This window comes from Pan paniscus, chromosome 8 (genome assembly GCF_029289425.2).
Source record: "Pan paniscus chromosome 8, NHGRI_mPanPan1-v2.0_pri, whole genome shotgun sequence".
Taxonomy (NCBI): Eukaryota; Metazoa; Chordata; class Mammalia; order Primates; family Hominidae; genus Pan; species Pan paniscus.
In genome coordinates, this window is record NC_073257.2 from 59386178 (window position 1) to 59407169 (window position 20992).

At 49.7% G+C, this 20992-nt stretch overlaps 1 protein-coding gene across 1 annotated transcript in view; it reads left to right on the forward strand.

Annotated features, from left to right (window-relative positions):
• Window positions 1–20992, forward strand: part of LOC100969124 (anthrax toxin receptor-like) — a 748177-nt gene that overhangs the window by 390851 nt on the left and 336334 nt on the right.

Consider the following 20992-nt stretch of genomic DNA (forward strand, 5'->3'; position numbering starts at 1 on the left):
GTGGTGAACTGGGGTGCCCCACTGGGCCGGGTCTGGGAGTCCTCAGCGCCAGGGTGCAGAGGCCGCAGCCACTCCCCTTCTAGCGTCTGGGCGGTGGGGGCATGAGAAGGCGGAGACCCAGGCCACTTCACCCAGTAACTGTCCTCAGCTGTGCGCTTAACTGGCGAGATCTCCGCTCTACTTGGAGACAGTCTGGGGTGTCTGGAGAATCCTCCCCTACTTCTGCTTACCCCAGGTCGCTGTGGGGGCAGGTGTCTCAGGAAATGGGGCCTGGGTCCTACCCAAGGCCTCGGGTCTGAGTTAGATATCTGTATGTTTGTTGTTGCCCCTGCAACAAAGTACCACAGATTGAGTAGTTTAAGCCACACCCATGTTATCTCACAGTTCGGGGGGTCGGGAATCTAAACTGGGTTGGCAGGGCCTGTGCCTTCTGGAGGCAAGGGAGCTGTTTCCCAGCGTTTCCAGCTCCTAGAGGCTGCTAGCTAGTGGCCCTTTCCTTTGTCTTCAAAGCCGGCAGCACAGCCTTTTCTAACCTCTCCCACTCCAGGTCATTTCACATCAACTCTTTCTGCCTCCCTCTTGTAAGTGTGATACCCTACCTTGTTTTAACCTGAATTGACTGTCCCTTAGCTGAGAGAGCCAGACAAACTCCATTTTGGCTCCTTCACTTGCAGCCCCTTACCCACCCCCCTTCCTCAAGGACTTAACTTGTGCAAGCTGACTCCCAGCACATCAAAGAATGCAATTAATGGATAAGATACTGTGGCAAGCTATATCCGCAGTTCCCAGGAATTTGCCCAGTTGACAGTACCCTAAGCCCCCACATTTGTGTCCGGTTGATGGTACCCAAAGCCCCCGCATCTATCGCCTTGTGATGGATTTAAAACCCCTGCACCTGGAACTGTTTGTTTTCCTGTAACCATTTGTCTTTTAACTTTTTGCCTGTTTTGCTTCTGTAAGAGTGCTTCAGCTAGGCTCCTCCTCCCCTTTCTAAACCAAAGTATAAAAGAAAATCTAGCCCTTTCTTCAGGGCCGAGAGAATTTTGAGCACTAGCCGTCTCTCGGTTGCTGGCTAATAAAGGACTTCTGAATTCATCTCAGAGTGTGGCGTTTCTCTATGAGGCTCATCAGATAATCCAGGATAACCACCACCCCCATCTCAAGATCATTAACTTAATCACACCTGCAAAGCCCCTTTTGCCATGTAGTCATGGGGTTGGGGGATGAGGACTTGATATCTCTAGGACCATTGTGTGGACCATGTTGTCCATGCAGTACCCTGGGAGGGGTGGCTTACATTTCCCCTTCCTCTGTCTAGAGTTCAGTGTGCCTCAACACTGGACTCAGGCAGCTAGCAAGGCTCAGGGGACCCCTACCTGGAACCCGTCAGCTATCTTGACCCCTTCCCCCAGCTGCCATGCACCCCCACCTGACCACCCCAATGGGGCATGGCATCCACACCAGCTGCCTCCATGATTGCGCCCGAGCTGTACTCAGGCTGTTCTGGGGGTGGAGTTGGGTAGTGGGATGTTTTTTGAAAAGGGAATCCCTTCTGGCACTTCCTGAGTGCCAGGCCCAGAGCTGCCATCTCTCGACCCCCATGCTGTGCTTTTCCAAAGTCCCCATCTTTCTCTGTGTCACCAAGTCCTGACAGCTGTTCCTCCTCTGTCCATCTCTATCATGGCAAAAAACCTTGCCCAGCCCTCCATCACCTCTCATCTGGAGCTCTGCATGGGCCTCCTCTCAGCTCTTCAGATTCCATGCGGCACCCACTCCCCTTCCCAGCTGTTGTCTTCCAGGCTCCCCTCCCATTCTCATCCCCCCCACCACCCATCTCTCTGCAGTGCTTGTGCCCAGACTGATGCAGCTACTTCCACGGCTCTGCGTATGCACTGGGCTCTCCCACCATGCTGCTCTCTCCCTGTCTGAAATACTCAATGCCCCTCCCACCCTCCTTCTCCACTGCTCGTGTTTCAAGATGAACCCCCAGCATCTTGCCTTCTGTGAAACCCTTCATCATCCCCTCCTTGTCCTCATGGTCCTTGCAGCTACCATGCCGAATATGGGACTCTGTGCCTGAGACTGCTGCCTCACTCTTCCTGGCAGCCAAGGGCCTCCATGAAGGCAGGGGGCCGTGTCTTATTCAGCTTGGCATCGCCACTATCCACCTCCAGGGCTGAGGCTGTGCTGAATGGCAGATGAAGGGCTCTTGCCATTGGGATGAGCTGCCCCAGCTTCTGCCCACATTGTCCATGCATCATACACATCCTGGGCTCACAATTTAGGGCCCAACAGGAGCTCCCTGCCCTGGTCCTGCAGACCAGCTTCTGGGGTCTGCAAAATCACGTTGTCAGCTCTATCTGCAAAATCCTTACACAGCCAGCCAGCCCACTGAGTTTTGAGTCAATCTTCCTCCACGGGAAGATAAAAGCAGGTGGCAGGAGGGAGCTCATCCTTCTTGCTGCTCCTGATGTTCTGAGCATTGAGATGCAGGCCTGATGTACACGATCCCATGGAGCCCTGCCTCATGTCTGCCCTGCAGGGTCATGACCTCCTCCTCAGATGAGGAAACTGAATCAAAGAGGTTTCCTGGCCCACCCACTAAGTGGTGGATCCAGGCCTGGCACCTGGCTCCCTCGTTCCTTCTTCACCAGTGAGCAGCTGTAGGGCAAGGACCCAGGAGACCCTCTCCTGTGGCGCTGACCGTGAATCAGGCAAAGAGCCACAGGCACTTTGGGCAGCCTCCCCTCCATCCACTGCCCGGGGGCTCTGAGACCTGGCTGGCCTGGAGCCAGCTCCCCAGAACAGAAAGGCATCCAGGGTCTGGCAGCAGCTCTGGCTCTGCTTCCTGTTTTCAGACCTTGTTCTTCCCCGTGTCTCTGGAGCTGGGAAGCCTGGAAACAGCAGCAGACATGGGTTCTGTCTTTCATGGCCAAGCGGAAGTTTTATTTCCATGGCAAAAGCACTTCCAAGGAGGGCTGCAGGAAGTCCAAGAGTTTAAAGACCTGAAAATGCCTGCAGGTGATTAATAATTCATTGCAGCAGATGGTTACGAGAAAGGCCACTTTCAATTAACCTTAAGAATCATCCCTGTCTAAGGAAGTGTCATCTCTCATCACTGAGGAACACAGAGGCCATAGCGGGATAAAGGCCACTCTGAGAAGCATGTGGAAGACTGTGTTTCTCAATTCATGCAAATTGCACCAGGTCAGCCCAGGTCCTTCTTTGTGAGGAGGGGGAGGGTTCCCCTGCCAGCATCCTGTCTGCTCTTTGGTTCTGCTATGGCGGCCTCAGACTTAATTTCCTCCAGCCCCTTCTTTTGAGGAGCTTGGAGGGAATATCTTTCCTTGTTGGATCAGAACTTCTCGTCCCCCACTGAAACATGCTGGCTCCAAATTGTGTCTCCTCCTGCAGACAGTCACTCCGACTGGCAGGGAGGGCTTGGGCCTGTGGCTCCCTCCTGCCCCTGGGTGTGGTTTCTGCTTCCTGCCCTGCTGCTCCCCTGCCTGGCAGGCCTGCTCCCCTGCCTCCTCTCAACCAGCACCAGAACTCTGCCTTCCCTCTGGAGGGAACAACTTCCTTCCCCTTCCCTGTCCACACAGTACCTGGCACTCCCCTCCTCACCCCTATTCCAGGGCTTTGTCCATGACCCAGGCCTGGCTGCTCAGCCTAGTTCATTTCTGGCCGCAGTGATAGGTTCAGGGATGTCCCTGTGACCCCACCCCCCGCCCCCGTGAGAGGCTAATCAGGATCAACACTGGAATTTTGTGGGATGTACTGGGGAAGAGACACCTCCTTTCTGGCAGGAGTTGTTGAGCAGAAGGAGCTAAGTCTGGGGCCATGGAAAGCCCCACGTGGAGGAGCCAGAGAGGATGGAGCCAGCACAGGTGCTGAGGTGGGGACCTTTGTTGTCCTGGCAGCCCCTGCATCCTGCTGCATGCAGCCCCTGCCCCTGGAGGGGTGGAGAGAGAGGGCAGCAGAGGGGAGTGAGCCCGCCAAGGCCACTGTGTTAGCAAGGAGCTGAGCCGGCGTTGGCATCAGCTGTTCCAGCTTCAGTCTCTTGACCACCAAGGCTGCCCCTCGGCATGGAGCAGAAGTCAGGAACTGAGGCAAGGCTTGTCCTTCCTCAATCGTCACCTCTGGGCACTCAGCTGTCCTAAAGTTTTTTGACCCCCCTTAGGGATGGGGTCTTTTCAGCAAGGGCCATTTGTGGCAAACAACAATTAATTTACTGCTCAGCCTCCATGGCTCACTCCTGCCCCTCCGCCAGCTTCTGTGCTAACAACTGACCCACATTTTTTTTTTCAGGAACAGCAATGTGCTCAGTCACCAGGCATGCATCCAATGAGCCATGAGAGGGCGGAAAGACTTTGATTTTTGATGTATTAATATGCTAAATTGATGTGTCGGTTAAGACATGAAGAAATTAGCTATCAAACTCCAAAGAGTGGTGACAGACTAAGACGCAGATTTCCAAAGGTGGCTGAGAACCTGCTGGACAACTGTCCCCCAGTGAGAGGAAGGGCTGAGAGAGTGAGGGAGGGAGGGGATTTGCCAGATTCCTTTCTCGAGGGCTGGGGCTGTGATGTGGACTCCCACCTCCTACGGCTGGCCAGGGCTGGGGAGGGGGGTGTGCTCGGGGAGGGGGGTGTGCTCAGGTAGAGAGGGGGCAGGTGGAGCAGAGGACAGCCTGCCCTCCAGCCCAGAGAGTGGGGGATTCAACTCTGCTCTGAGAGCTTGCTTTCTGTCCCCTGGAGTTTGAGAGGCAGACGGACTGGTGGTGGAGGTGCACAGGCAATTGTGGCTTCTTGGTTCTGATGAAGAGAGTAGGCAGCTGCTTGTTGGGAAGCAGCCGGGCTCCCTCAGATGCCAGCCAAAGGTTTGTGGATCTTGGGCACCTGACACGCCACTGGTAGTGCGAGTGTGGCTCAGAGTGTGATGGGGAATTGTCACTGACATGTGCCTGGGGACTTGTCAGGATGTGGAATGTGTACATATTTCCCACAACCAGACATTGGCCATGTGAATGAAAGAGCCGGTGTATGATCATCTCAGTCCTGACCACAGGCCCTACCCAGAGGGCATATGTAGCACAGTGGAAGGAAGTAGGAGGTGAACTTTCTAGGGGTCGAGGAGGGAGCAAGTGGCTTATGATTCATTTGCTCAGGTCAAGGGCACTCTGGTTCTGGAGTGGATGTCAGGGGTGAAGGATCGAGGGTTCCTTTCAAAGGGCCCATTTGAGCATGAAACCTCTTCCAGATCTGGAGAGGTAAGGCATCTTACGAGACCATCAAGACAGAACTTTCCAAATCCCCTTCCCTTCCTCTGCTCATGCTCTTACCTCAGAAGTCTGCTATGGGCAGTGAGAGAGGAGAGAGGAGGCTGACCATGGCACCCTCTCCAAGGGCAGAGGCTGTCTGTGGCTGGCCCTCACCATGGGAGATGGGGAGACTTAACTCAAGTTTGCAGATTTGATTATTACCTAGGTGGCCTTTCTGATGACTGTCTTGGGACTGCGGGGACAGTGGCTAGAAGGGAATGATCTCTGCTGAATACCTGCTCCTTCCAAGTGTGGCCTCCATAGGGAGCTCGGGGCTCTCACATGTCCTCCTTTGTTCCCTCAAATAGATCCCAAGATCTTGAACGAGACCATTTTACTGGGCTTTAGTGCTCAAGGCTGAGGTTTCACTTCCATAAACAAATCAGTTAAAAGTGCTGAGCCTGTGGGAAGGCTGTTCTTTGGTTACCTTCTGTGGTCAATTAAACGATTGGTCTCAAGTCCTCTCTTCCCTGTACCGGTATTGTACTCCCACAGCCTTGCAACATGGTGGGTGCATTAGACTGTTTATGTTGCTTATAAAGGAATTCCTGAGACTGGGTAATTTATAAAGAAAAGAGGTTTAATTGGCTTACAGTTCTGCAGGCTGTAAAGGAAGCATGGTGCCAGCATCTGCTTCTGGTGAGGCCTCAGGAAGCTTCTACTCATGGCAGAAGGTGGAAGGGGAGCAAGTGTGTCAAGTGGCAAGAAAGGGAACAAGAAAAGGGATGCCCACTTTTTTTAAACTACCAGATCTTGTCTGAACTCAGAGCAATAACTCACTCATTACTAAAAGGAGGCACCAAGCCATTCATGAGGGATCTGCTCCCATGATCCAAACACCTCCCACCAGGCCCCACCTGCAACATTGGAAGCCACATTTCAACATGAGATTTGGAGGGGAAAAAACTTCTAAACCATATCAGTGGGACACATGCTTCCCCATGATTTGACTTTGAGCATGGCCACATGACCTGCTTGGGCCACTGGAAAGTTGGCAGAGATGATGCGGCAGAGGCTGGAACTGCACCGTGCGGCTAGCCTTGCTCTCCTGTGCTTTAGCCAAGGCGGTGAGATGAGCATGGCCCAGGGAGAGCTGGCTCCAGGCCAATGAGTGCTCTGTGGTGCAGGTCCAAACCCCACCTGGAGCCTGAGATCAAGGAGTTCAGCCTGAGCCAGCAGACCCCAGCCAACCCACAGACATGGAAGGGAAAAATAAATGCTTCTGGATGATGCCATAGAGACTCTGTAAGCAGCAAAAGCTGAGCAAAACACTGTCACTCTCTTTTGATTCCTTTGGTGAGACTAGAGCTGTGAGCTGGCAGGGCCACACCCCTTGTCCCCTCTCCACATGCCTCAAAGTTGTGGCTGAAGGTGGATGATCTTGTCACTTTTCCTTACTGGCTGGCCTTGGTCTTCTCTGGACCAGCCTCTGCTGCTGTGGGAGGAATAAAGTGCTAAGGGGTAGTGGGTTTAGGGGAAAGAGAGAAGGCTTGTGGGGGACATCTGAGGTTCTCACACAGCATACTTTATCCTTCTTTTGTTGCAGTGGTGCCCCAGTCAAAAGTGCCCTCTGGGAAAGCCCTTCCCTCCTCTTGGGTGTGGTTGACTCCACCCTCTTCTTCTTCTTCCAGCTGGGCTTGATTCCTCCACAGGTCCCTCCTCCTGGCTGCAGAGATTGGTTCAGGGAAACACAGAGCCAATGAGCTGCAAGGCTGATTTTTCTGACAATGCTGGACAGAGGCAAGGGTTCTTCCCGAGGGTCTTGAATTTAATGAGAGAATCTCAAATGATGAGAAAAAAGCTGGTCTGAGGACAGGGTCAGCTGAATAGGTCGTACCCAGAGAAAGAGAGGGAGAGACATACTGGATGCTGGTGATGGGTGAATGAGACAAGGCATGAAGCTAGAACACCACCTGGTTTTTCACTTAGGTGAGCCCACAAATTCTGATGTGTACTTAATGCCAGCTTGAGTAGGTATCTGCCATTTGCAATCACAAGTCTTCAATGATACAAGATTGCCCACCTGCTTTGGGCCGTCTGTGGCCCAAATTTGTACCTGGCCTTATTTTAGGGACATACACCTTTCTTGGGTTTGCACGCACACATGTGTGTTTACATTTGGACATAGTAGAACAAAATAATTTATATAAGGATTTTGAAATGCTGACCAAATAAATAATCTACACCAAATACTTTACTTACATTGTTTTATTCATTCATTCTTTTTAAAAAATTATTTATTCTTTACAACCACCATCTATGGCAGGTTTTTTTTTTTTTTTTTTTTTTTTTTTTTTTTTTTTTTTTTTTTGTTGTTGTTGTTGTTGTTAGATGGAGTTTCGCTCTTGTTGCCCGGGCTGGAGTGCAATGGCACGATCTCAGCTCACTGCAAACTCTGCCTCCCAGGTTCAAGAGATTTTCTTGCCTCAGCCTCCTGAGTAGCTGGGATTACAGGTGCCCACCACCATGCCTGGCTAATTTTTGTATTTTTAGTAGAGATGTGGTTTTACCATGTTGGCCAGGCTGATCTTGAACTCCTGACCTCAGGTGATCTGCCTGCCTCGGCCTCCCAAGTGCTGGGATTACAGGCATAAGCCACCACGCCTGGCCTATGGCAGGTACTTTTATCACTTAGGAAATCTTTTGGTTACAATTTACAGTAAATCTGACTAAATCTGACTAAATAAGCCTAAATAGGGCTTACATCATAAGAAGATTTGCTTTCGTATTTCATTAGCTCTAAGATGTCATTGATTGTGAAATGCACCACTGTTTTGCACCACTTTCTTTGTATAAGCAAAACTTGCTGCCAAACTATGAAGCCATTCTTTACTATCAAATCAGATATGAGAAGTGACTTGATTTCAGTGGTGTCAGAATGTGAAAAAAAAATGTCTTCCTTGGAATGGGGAGAAATGGTGTTACTTAGCAAGACATTTGTGGTTGGGTAGCCTCAGATTTGACTTGGCAGCTCAACATCATCATCTAAGATCCAGGTTCCTTGGATGTGTCACCTGCTCTGCCACCTTAAAGTTTCGAGATGGCTTGGTGTCTTCTAACACCAAGTTCAAAGGCAGGAAAAGAAGGAAGGGAATCTGATAGGGAAAGTGTTTATTTCCTCACTCACATCCCTCATCTTATCAGAAAGCCTCCAGCACACTGACCCTCCATACCTTGTTGCTCACTGGCCAGACCCACACACAGCCATGCTGGTTTCAAGGAGACCAAGAAAGTGAGTATCTGACCTTTTCAGTCCTATAATGGGAGACTGGTTGAAGGAAGAGGACATAAGAAATGGCTGTCAATGCCATGGGATTTCAATTCCCATTTTACAGATGAGAAAACTAAAGCTGGAAGAGGTTAGGCAACTCGCCCAAGGTCACACAACTAGAAATCGGTCAACCCCAGATTTGAACCCAGTGTCGAATGATTCAAAGTTCTTCCCATTGCACCATAAATCATCTGTACATGAAAGACCGAAGACTGAGAAACCTCAAATACAGAGCAGGTAAATAGTAAGGAACGTGTTTGGATGAAATACCAGAACACCTGACCATCAGTGGATCAGATAGGGGTTTATTGTTGTTATGTAGCCAGCACCCCAGAGATCAGCAGCCCAGGGTGGTACAGATGCTTAAGGGTTTCATCAAGATCCCAGGCTCCCTCATCATCCTCCTTCACCTTCTGGAGTGTGTGGTTTCTGTCCTTAAGTTCACAGTATGGCTGCTGCGTCTCAAGGCATCACATCTAGCTTTCCAAGAAACCCCTACCTAGTGATTCCCTCTTACATCTCATTGGTTAGAACAAGGTCACGTGTAACTAACCCCAGATACAAGGAAGTTACAAGGAAAAGTAAATATATTTAGCTAGACAATTGTCATCCCAGTCAAAACTGGTGCTCTGTTTTGGAAGAAGAGGAGAGAGAAATTGGGTAGTGTTTGTCATTAGTGAAGTGGGTATTTGGCCACTATATTTGGTTTTCTTTCTTCCAGGCAGATGGTACAACCCTTGGGGTTAGTTATGGATGTGTAACTTACTTTGATCAATGAAATGGGAGCAGAAGTGAGATGTATCACTTTCTAGTGGAAGCTTTAAAAGTTGGTGCATAAAAAGACACATGCACCCATATGTTCATCACTGCGCTATTCATGGTAGCAAAGACATGGAATCAACCCAGGTGCCCATCAATCGTGGGTTGGATAGAAAAAATGTTGTACATATACACCATGGACTACTATACAGCCACAAAAAGAAGGAAGACCTGTCCTTTGCAGCAATATGGATGCAGCTAGAAACCATTATCCTAAGTGACTTAACATAGGAACAGAAAACTATATACTGCATGTTCTCACTTATTAAATGAGAGCTAAACATTGGGTACACATGGTCATAAAAATGGGAACAACAGACACTGGGGAATACAAGAGAGGAGAGGGAGGGAGAGGGGTCAAGAGTCAATTAAAAACTGCCTATTGTGTACTATGCTCCTCCTGAGTGATGGATTCATTTGTCCTCCAAACCTCAGCCTCAAAATATACTTTTGTAACAACCTGCACATGTACCCTCTGATTCTGAAATAAAAGTTTAAAAAAAGACTGTTGGTACATTGTTCCCCAAGTTCTTTTCCATTGATGTGATGACTGTAAAAGCAAATGCCAAGAGTCCTCCACGATGAACAGAGCCCTCTTGCCAAACCTGTGATAGGCATAGAGCAAGGGTGGGAAATAGACTTGTGTTTAGTTAATCCACTGCTATTTTTGTGAGGTCGCTGTTGCAACATAACCCAGACTATCCTGACACAGGTCGGCAATCAGCAGTGTCCACACATAGTCCTCAAGCAAGGTCATGATCAGACCAGGGAGGAGCCAGGGCCTAAGCCTGAACTGGCATAAACAGTGCCCCAATTTCTCCAAAGTAAGGACTGTGCCAGTGGGCCTCAAGACAAGAATTGGGAGTCCACAGCTCCCAGACATTGGGGACCCCCTCCTAGCTGGAGCTGCCTGGCTGCCACATATGAGCCTGGTGACCCAGCCACACCCACCAGCTAGCTCATCAGCCGTGTCCATGTCATTATCGAGGCAGAGAAATCCACTCAGTGAGGATTTCCCACGTTAGCCCAGCATCCTTACTTCTCACTCATAGTAACAGAAACCATGTTCCCGCCTCCATCAGATGCACTGTGCCCTGCACTCCCCTGGTCAGCGGGTGGGTGCATGATGCAAACTGGGCCAGTCAGATGCTTTCACTCTGAAACTTGAATCTTGAGTGAAATAAGCCAGACTAATTGGGGACTGACTGGAATTTACTCACCCCGGTGGAGGCACAAGGAAGAGGCCCGTTGGGTCCTGCTCTCTATGTCCTCAGAGCTTCACTTACCACAGTTCGGAGAGGACAGCACATCCTCCAGGGGTTCTGAACCTGAATGCAGCAACTGGTTGAGAACCTGAGTTCTGCGCTGTCTTCTGTTGCAGTGGGAGTGAGTAGGGTTTTGGTGGTATACGGTATAACTGCCTTATCTTGAGAAAGAATATTTTAACAGCTGTGTTTATGTCAAGAGGGGTATGTGTAACATTCGACAACCAATGCTGCAGATTGCAGAGGACATTTGTTGTTTTTGCCTGCTCAGCATCTATTCTTGCTGCTTCTGGTGACAAAATTCAGGGGTCCCATTTCTCTTTTAACTCCAGAGCTAGATTTGATCCAGACCTGGCCAGTCAGAGCATCACATGCTGCAGGCCTCAGTGAGTGGTTAGGAGCTGGGCAGTGGCCTACCTTAGTTTACTATGACTTGAACCTGGAATTTGTGGGCAACTTTTGGGAGCCATCATAACAGTACTGGCAGCCGGGCTCACACCTGTAATCCCAGCAGTTTGGGAGGCCGAGGTGGGCAGATCTTTTGAGGTCAAGAGTTTGAGACCAGCCTGGCCAACATGGTGAAACCCTGTCTCTACTAAAAATACAAAAATCAGCCAGGCGTGATGGTGGGGGCCTGTAATCCCAGCTACTCAGGAGGCTGAGGCAGGAGAATCACTTGAACCTGGGAGGCAGAGGTTGCAGTGAGCCGAGATTGCGCCACTGCACTCCAGCCTGGGCAATAGAGCGAGCCTCAGTCTCAAAAACAAAACAAAACAAAACAAAACAGTAATGGCTAGTACAGTTAACTTGGCACAGTCCTTGTTCCTTAAACTCTTGTCCATGGACTTAGAGCTGTGAGGACATAAACATAATCCAGGAGTTCCCAAGACCCACTATGTAGGGAGAGCCTGGCTAAAAGAGAGAGGTGCCGGTTCTGATGACATCATTTAAGCTAGGGGCTCTGGCTAAGCCCGATTACCCTGGACTGTTGACTTACAAGAAACAGTGAAAAGTCCCTTTGGTGCTTAAGCCAATTTGAGTTGGGTTTCTGCCTCTTGAAGTCAGAAGAGTATTGCCTAATACAATAATTCTGTGTAGGCATACAAGACACATCAGTGGTGGTACCTGCCATGCCCGCAGCCCTAGAGGAGGAGACAGCCAGCAGGTGGCCCTATTTTAGATCATGTAACAGTTGGACAAGAGCAAGCAAACACCTGACTCAGGCTCTGAATCAGGCTGGTCAGGATTTGTGAGTTTTCCTCTGGCATTAAAGATGACCTATGTCTATCCAATTTCTCTTTTTTAAATTGGAAGTTGAGAAACAGGGCAGGAGCGAGACAGCCAGCTGCAAGGGAAGAAGCATGAAGGATATGTGAAGAGGTGCCACTAGGAGGAGCTGGCGTGGTGGCAACTCAGTTTCAAAGCAGCAGAAATTCAGCATCAGGAGAGGGCGCCAGTTGGTGGAAAGAGCTGGCAGAGCACAGTCAGGAGGAAACCGGTCTGGGAAGCTCCATGAAGAGAGGGAGCAATGGCTATTTCTGAAGTTGTGTCACCTATTCCTGAGGACTTTTCAATTCTGGTTCAAATCCTCATGCATCCTTATAACAAACCCATTTTTTCCCCCAAACAAGTTGCAGGTGGTCTGAGACCAAAGCAGACATCCCCCTTCCATGTTGCCTCTGTAACCCTCCCACGGTGACCAGCGTATCACTAAGGACACTTTTGGTAGCAAAGGATGGAAATATAATGCAAATTGGTTTTTAAAAAAGGAAATGTATTGTCTTCCTTCATTGAGATGTCAAGGGATGAGACTAGCCTTAGTCCTCACTGAGGTCAAGGCTCCCGGGATGTTCTCGGGAACTTGCTTCTGCACATCCTTGCTTTGTCCTTCTCTGGGCGGCTCCAGTATCCGGCTTCATGTAAGATGGTGGCTTCATCGCCACATTCCCTTGGGGAATAGAGTGAGTTTCTTTCTCCAGATTCCCAGATAAAGAATTTATCATTGGATCTAAGTGGGCTACACACTTATCCTGAACAATCTCTGGCCAGGAAACTGATACAGTGATTGGCTGAGGCCTAGCATACACCCCTCCTCTAAGACCCACATGAGCGTAGAGGAGGTAGAGTGTGAGTAATATCTTTGTGGAATATATGTTGAACTGCTGGAAGAGAGACTTCGAATAAGATTGGCTTAAGCAAGATAGAAGTTTCTTTCTCCCTCACCTGCCTGCAGGTAAGCAGCCTGGGAGCCCGGGTTTTTTTTTCCCCATCTTGTTGCTTCTCTGTCCCTAGGTATTGTGATGTGAGATGTTTCACCATCACCTCCACTGCCTAGCCAGTGGAAACGGAAAAGGCGGAAGAGGAGGGCTCGCCCCTCTGGTTAAAAGTGTCACCTCTCCCTACTTCAATGCTGCTGGTCAGTTACTTGGCCAAATATAGCTTCCAGGAATTGAGGAAATACGGTATTTTTTTTCTGGATTTCCATATCTCCAGATAAAAAACAAGAATTCTTTAAACATAGGAGACGAGTGTGATCGGGGGCAATTAGCAATCTCAGCCCCAGCCTGTCCCATTGGCCAGTCAAATGTCCATGTGTCCTCTCCCCAGGGGAGACAACCCTAAAGTTGCATCCAGTGCCTATGTCCAGCTCCAAGCCTGGGACCTGTGGAGGGACAGCCTGCACCATCAGATCTGATGTGGTTTTTGTTTTATTTTTGTTTTTTTAGACAAGTTCTCACTATGTTGCCCAGGCTGGTCTCAAACTCCCAGGCTCAAGCAATCCTCCCATCTTGGCCTCCTGAAGTGCTGGGTTTACAGGTGTGAGCCACCACACCAGGCTTCTGGATGCAGTTCTTTATGGTGTGTTGCCCTGGAACCCTTACATACATTGCCTGCCTCCTTACACCCAATATGCAACAGCCAGTAAAAATAAGATAACCATGGTGGGAAACCTCATCCAGAAGAGGGAAAAACACACCCACCAAATCCTGGTGGGCAGAAATTGTGAAGGTTCCCAGGGAGTGGAGCAGAGTCCTTGGATGACAGTGCCTCTCTCCAGGAGTATTCCCTGGGATAGACATCTTTGGACCTTGGTGGTCCCCTCTTTGTCCACTGCCTTCCATGGCACAACTAAAGGGCATCAAACGGTGTATCCCTCTTAGGGCTATACAGCTTAAACATTTTTTTTTAGAGAGAAGGTGTTGCTGTGTTGCCCAGGCTGGACTCGAGTTCCTGGGGCTCAGGCAATCCTCCCACTTCAGCCTTCACAGCAGCAGGGACTACAGGCACATGCCACCACACTGCGCCTGGGCTGCATAGCTTTTGCAGCCCACTTTTTGCAGGTGCAGGTTTGGTGGGTAGGGGTCGGTTGATTTAAGGAGTCAAAAATGCAGACTTGTACCAGCCAGACTCATGGTTCTTTGGTAACACATGCCCCTTAAAATCTCAGTTGGCTTTCTGCCTATTTGTGGCTAGTTATCCTCTGTGGCAAGTACAGGTTGGGTATCCCTTACCTGAAATGCTCGGGGCCAGAGTGTTTCATATTTCAGATTTTGGAATATTTGCATTATCCTGGCTGAACATCCCTAATCTGAAAATCCAAAATCTGAAATGCTGCAATGAGCATCATGTGTGCTCAAGAAGTTTTGGATTTTAGAGCATTTTGGATTTCTGGGTTTTTGGTTTAGTGATGCTCAACCTCCTTTAGATTAGCAGTATTTGAGCCTAAAAATGGTGGCCTTTTATTTATCAGCCTGTATGTTATATCGATTCACCTCCCTCTCAACCTGAGACCAGCGAAAACACTCAACTTGGACTGGAAGGCAGCTTCCTTGATCTGGTCTTTGTGGCCGAGCGGCTGTCATTGTCAGGCTGAGAAACGTAATCAAGTGTTTGAGAAAGACTAGGGTCCATAGTCTCGTCTCCTACTAATCCTGCTTCTTCAGAAAATTATTCTATATCTGCCTCAGTTTGTGGTACAGAAGCAATAGATTTTTCTCTTTATTTTTTAAAATAAATATAATTTTATTCTAAAGGAATATTATTATATGGCAACACTTTGAGAACCATAAAGGCGCCTTTGAAATGTTGTTAGAAAATCACTTAAGTCATATTTTTTATTAATAAATTAATGCCATTTTCAGGCACAGTATTTTTTTGGGCAAGCACTGTACAGCATAATTCAAAATATACCCATTTACAGAATCCAATTAGGTATTTTTCTGCTCACAATTATATGATGGCTGATTTCTGCTCACAATTATATGATGGTGGATTTCTGCCTACATTATGATATGATATGATATGATATGATATGATGGCTGATTTCTGCCTACATTATGATATATAACTGCTCTATAGAACATGAAACAGAATTTCATAACATCAGTTATATTTACACTCTACTTTAAAAATCTTTCAAGATATAAGAATCAAGCTATCGAATATGGAGTTTTTAACAAGCAATAGTTTTTTTTTTTTAGGTCTGAAAACTTTTTAAACTGAGGTTATAGCCCATAGGCAAAGGGAGCTTCTTTCAGCACTGCTGTATTCTCTTCAGTATCTGCCTTCCTTGGGCTAGCTCTGTCCACGTTCTTCTGGGTCATGTAGGACTCTGTTGAGAGTGGCAAGAAGCATCCAGCAAACACCTGCATTCTGAAATTTCCAACTGTTTCCTTTAGAGCAAGAGCTGACTTTGCAAGGTATTGCAGGAATCAGTTGATCGACTGCTGTGGCATGGCATAAACAGGGTTTCCAGATCATCATATTTATGTATAGCATTTAAAATATGTTTTCAGTTTTGTTACCAGCAACACAGCCCTTCTTGGTAATAATTAGTATACAGCCTTTACTAATAATTAGTATACAGCACTAATAATTAGTATACAGGCTTTCCTTCTGCAAGAGAGCACTCACCCCAAATAGTGACTGAAATAGACTGGAGGTTAATTTCTCTTTCATGGAAAACCTAGTTAGAGCTAGTCCAGGGCTGATAGGCAACCACAGTGTGTTGGGACACAGGCTCCTTCTCTTTTGTCACTCTGACATCCTTAGGGTTTTAGCTTCATCTGATTGATATAAACTGGCTTCACACCATGACTTCATTCCTACCAGGGGAGAGGGAAAGGGGCGAGGCACATTTCTTCTGAAGTGCATGACCGAGAAATTGCAAAAATTACTTCTGCTAACATCTCACTGCTGAGAACCTAATCTACAGCATGTTGGGTGCACGATGCCTGGGAAATGTGGTCATTATTCTGGGCAGTTATGTACTCAGTTAGAGGAATTCTATTACTATAGAAGGGGACAATAAGTATTGGGGGACAATTAGCAGTCTCTGTCTCGGGATGATCCCCCAAATGAAATGGGGGCTGGATTGTGGGGAGCTGAAAAAGCAACAGATGTCTACTACAATGCCTCTCCTCTGAGCACTCCAGCCCCTTCTATTCCCTTCAATCCTTGTGACCTAATTGTCCTTCGGGCATCTGTCTCAGGTCCCCTGAATCCCCCATCATGTAGGCTTTGGGGCCAAGGCACCTCTGATTTAGCCTGTATTGTCAGCTTGCAGCTGATAATTATTATTAGGGACTCAGGAAAATGTCTGTGGAACTAAATTGAGGTAGTAATAGGCATTTCTGAATCAACTGCCTTCCATTCATTCATTCATTCATCCAGCCAGCCAGCCAGCCAGCAAACATCTATTATATGCTAAGTCCCAGGGAGTCAGTGTCTTTTTGTCAGACAAAAAGACAGCCTTTTCATTTATGGCTCTTTTGGCTAGAGGGGTCTCTTGTACCCCAGAGATATTTTGCTAGAAAAGCAGATGCTGTTTAACTGAATCAAAGCTCTCTCTTCCTTAGGCATTGATACATCCCAACTTAGCATTTCCTCAAAGCTTGCACAGAGGCTGTCCCCAGCGGTAATTTGTGTTTTGGGACAGCTCAGTGCCAGGTTCCCTTAGTCTGGCAACAGTGTCTTGCCCTTTCCTTTGGGGAACCACTCTTCACTAGTCTCTGTGACCCACTGTCAGCCCTACTGCAGGGCCCCACCATTTTGGGAAGAGCAGTGACACAGGCTGGTCAATTGAAGAGCTCTCTCTCTGGTCCAGGATTGTCAAGTAGGGTCAGTAAGACTTGATTTGTGGGTTGTTTAGATCCAGAGATGTGAGGATGTAGATTTAAGGTTGCCAGCAACTTTCTTTCCCAAGAGGAGAGAGACTACGGTACCTTGGTACTACCCCCATCATTTCTTCTTGCTCTGCTATTACATAAAGAAGTCACCTCTTTCCTCCTATTGAACTCCTGAATCTCAGCCTATTGAGGACCTTATTGCCAGTAGCAATTCTGGCTCCTGTATCTCCTGTCCACTCCTTCTCAATGGGTACTTCTCCCTAGCAGTCAAATGTGCTCAGTTCGTTACAATGTGCAGTGGATATTTGTTTCTGGTCACTCAGGCTTCAACCTCCCTGCTGGGGAAAACTGTCTTGTGAGCAGTCTCGGTGGGGCAGTGGGTGATCCTAGAGAGGCATTGGGCCAGGTATTCCTCCAGGTATGTCGATCCAAGGGCAGAGGGCATGTGGCCATAGCTCGGCCAAACAAACTGCCACTCCACTGGGATTTTGAATCTTGAGCTGAGAGACACACCAAGGACCATGGACAGGAATCCTTTCTGTGGAGGTGGCACTGGGGAGCAAGTGGTTCCTCCTGCTGGGATCTGGAGTCACCTGGCTCCTGCCTTGAAGAACATGGCTGAAAGCATTAGCATCTGGAGATCCCTGCGATCTTTTGACATATCCCCTTTTGCTTAACTTTTTTTTTTTTTTTTTTTTTTGAGACTCCCGCTCTGTTGCTAAGCTGTAGTGCAGTGGCACAATTTCTGCTCACTGCAACCTCCACCTCTCGGCTACAAGCTATCCTCCCGCCTCAGCCTTGGGAATAGGGGGACTACAGAAACATGCCACCCTGCCCAGCTAATTTTTTTTTTTTTTTGAGATAGAGTCTTGCTCTGTTGTCTAGACTGGAGTGCAATGGCGGTGCGATCTTGACTCACTGCAACCTCCGCCTCCCAAGTTCAAGTGTCCTGATTCTCTTGTCTTAGCCTCTCGAGTAGCTGAGATTACAGGCAGACGCCACCATACCCGGCTCATTTTTTGTATTTTTAGTAGAGATGGGGTTTCACCATGTTGGCCAGGCTGGTCTTGAACTCCTGGTCTCAAGTGATCCACCTGCCTTGGCCTCCCAAAGTGCTGGGATTACAGGTGTGAGCCACTGTGCCTGGCCATCCCTTTTTGCTTAACTTAACCAGACTTGCTTTCTGTTGTTTGAAATAAAGGAAACCTACTACAGGATGCAGATAATAAAACAAGCAAGCAAACAAAAAAAAATAGCATTAAAAAAATGCCTCCCTTGACCCTACATTCCTTCCCAAGTGACACCTTTCTTCTCCCCTTTATGGCTGTGTTTAAAAGAGGCATCTGCACATGCACCATCTCTGGTTCTCTCCTCCAGCTCATCCCCCAACCCACGCCAGTGGCTTCTGCCTCTGCCACCTCACTGAAGGAGCTTGCTCCAAGTGCCCTGTGTCACCATGATGTCCCAGTTTCCCACTATCTTTTCTGGGTGCTCCTCCATCCTTTGTCACCTGGTGACTCACAAAAGGGTCCTAAGCCCTCTCCTCACTCTACTCTTTCCCTGAAGACCTTATCCACCCACCCCTGTGACTTCAGCAACCACCCCATGTCCATGACACCCAGACTTCTGAAAAACTCCGGTCCTTGGCTGGGCATGGTGGTTCATGCCTGTAGTCCCAGCATCTTGGGAGGCAGAGGGGGCGGATCACCAGAGATCAGGAGTTCGAGACCTGGCCAACATGGTGAAACCCCACCTCTAGCAAAAATACAAAAATTAGCTGGGCATGGTGATGGGCACCCGTAATCCCAGCTACTCAAGAGGCTGAGGCAGAAGAATCTCTTGAACCCGGGAGGCGGAGGTTGCAGTGAGTCGAGATCACGCTATTGCACTCTAGCCTGGGTGACAAGAGTGAAATTCCATCTCAAGGAACAAAAACAAACAGAAAAACCCCTCCAATCCTGTATGTGCAACCCACCTGTCCACGTGGTGCCTCAAACATCCCAGTGTGCCCCCGCTGGATTCCTGAGTGCACCCCACACTCATTCCTCTTCTGTCAGGGTTCAGAGTCTCAGCAAATGGTAGTTGGCCCATGTGGTCCTCAGGCCTGAGCTGCTCTCTACCAAAGCAATCTACACATATCCATCCCTTCCTTCCCCCATGCAGTGCAGCTTGTACCTCCAGGACCTGACCCAGGAGGAGCTCAGTAAATATTTGATCAAGTGACTGATAGCAGCGGTAACACTCCACGGGACACATTCACAAACACCTTCTTCCCCCAGCCCTGTTAGGTAGGTATAATTACTACCACTCTGCAGATGAGGAAACTGATGCCCAGAGAGATGAACAGTTTTGTTTGGGTGTGGGGTTGCACAGCCAGTGAATATGTGGTGGAGTTGAGATTGGAATTTAAGTGTGATTCCCCATCCTGGGTTCTCCCTGGGCAGCTGCCACAGCCAGGGGAGCCTCCTTGCCAGGGCATGAATGGAAGAAGGGGGCCAGTTGGACAACGAGTGATGCCCTGGGGTGAGGGCCAGCCAGCTGTGTTCGCAGGTAGATTGCATGGCAGACATCTCCTGACACCCAGCCCCAAGAAGGCTTCCTTGAAACACACAGTGAGGTTCTTGGTTCTTGAGATGTCCTGGGAGCTGAGAGCCCCAGGTTTGGGGCCTGGATCTGGCACCAACTCTCAGTGTAACCACAAGCAGTCCATCCCTTCTTGGGGCTCAGCTGACTTCACTAAAGAGGGAATATGAGTAAGATGCCTAAGATGTGGAAGCAGAGGTCCTAATTCCTGGACAGGGGCAGAAGTGGGTAGTGGCCTCGGCAAACAAATCCCCTATTTGCCTCCTTTAAGCAGGATCCCCCTACCAGGCAGTGTGTGATGGTGAGGCCCAAGCCTGGGGTCTGACGTCGACACCCCTGTGGGCATTTGGCCAAAGGCAGCCATCTGCCAGAATCTGAGAGCTGCTCTCAGACCTCGCTGGAGAGGGCTACTTGGGGCAGTCTGTGTCTCTCTGGGCAGACTGAGGTCCTTTGCTACCCAAACGGGGAGAATTAGAGATACTGTTGGCTCCTGGGCACTGGAAGGGAGGAACGCAGACCTCTCAGCACAGGGCTGGGCCAACAAGTTGGGGGTCCCGGCACAGGGGACAACGGAGAAGTGCCAACATTGGGACCCAATTATGTGATACTGGGGCCCAGAGATAGTACAGGTACCTCATACCACGTGGCCCTGGGTGGACAGCAGGAATCCATTGCGAGTGGAGGGAGGCCGGGGCTGCCTGTCCTGCGCCCTGAAGCTGGCCAGCGGTTGTGGAAACTGGGGGATATTGAGGGAACGGTAGGCCCAGGTCCTCAGCCTAATAGTGTGGAACCTGGCGATCCCAGGGCCTGGGCTGGCCCCCTGCGTCACGGAACCGGGAAGGCGCGGTGGTGCTGCGGGGAATTGCGGAGAAGAAGGCGGGCTCCGGTGGAGGTGGCTCATCCCCGCACGGTCACTGCCCTCGCCCGCTGTTGGGGTCCGCGGCTGGGAGACTGAAGGCCTCAAGTCGGGCTGGGTAGGGGCACGTGGGCAGGGAAAGGGGTGGTAGATTACCAGTCTTCAGGGGCGGGGCTGGAGATGCAACCCTAGGGAAGGAGTCTACCAGGCTGGGCTCTTGAGGGGCAATGGAGGGCTCCGGGGGCCAGGCCAGGCCAGGATCATGGAGTTCAAAGGACTGGAGTGAGGTTTGGGGTCCATGAGAGTGGAGCTCAGAGGATGGGACTGTGGGTCCAGGATTTGGGACCTGGGGCTGGAAAGTCCGAGGCTAGTGGAGACCAGGCCTGGTATCCCAGACGAAAGGGCCCTATAGGAACGGGGTCTCGTGGGCGGGATCCGGAGCCAGAGAATTGTGAGAGGCGGAGCTAGGATGGCGAAGGCGAGAGGAAAGGGGTAGCCGCCGGCGCGGAGACCTCAATGCGGGGCGTGGTGCGGAAGGGGAACTGGAGCGAGGGGGCACTGGAGCGAGGGGGCGGGGCTACGAGGAGGTGGACTTGAGGGGCTGGGTCTGGGGCCGGAGAATCGCGGGGAGCTGCGCCTATACACCCGGGACGGTGGGGTTGCGTCGGGGAAGTGGGAGTCTTGGGGGTTCGCTGGGCAGCCTGGAGAACAGGCGGTCGTGGTGCGGGCGGGGCCGAAAAGACCGAGGAC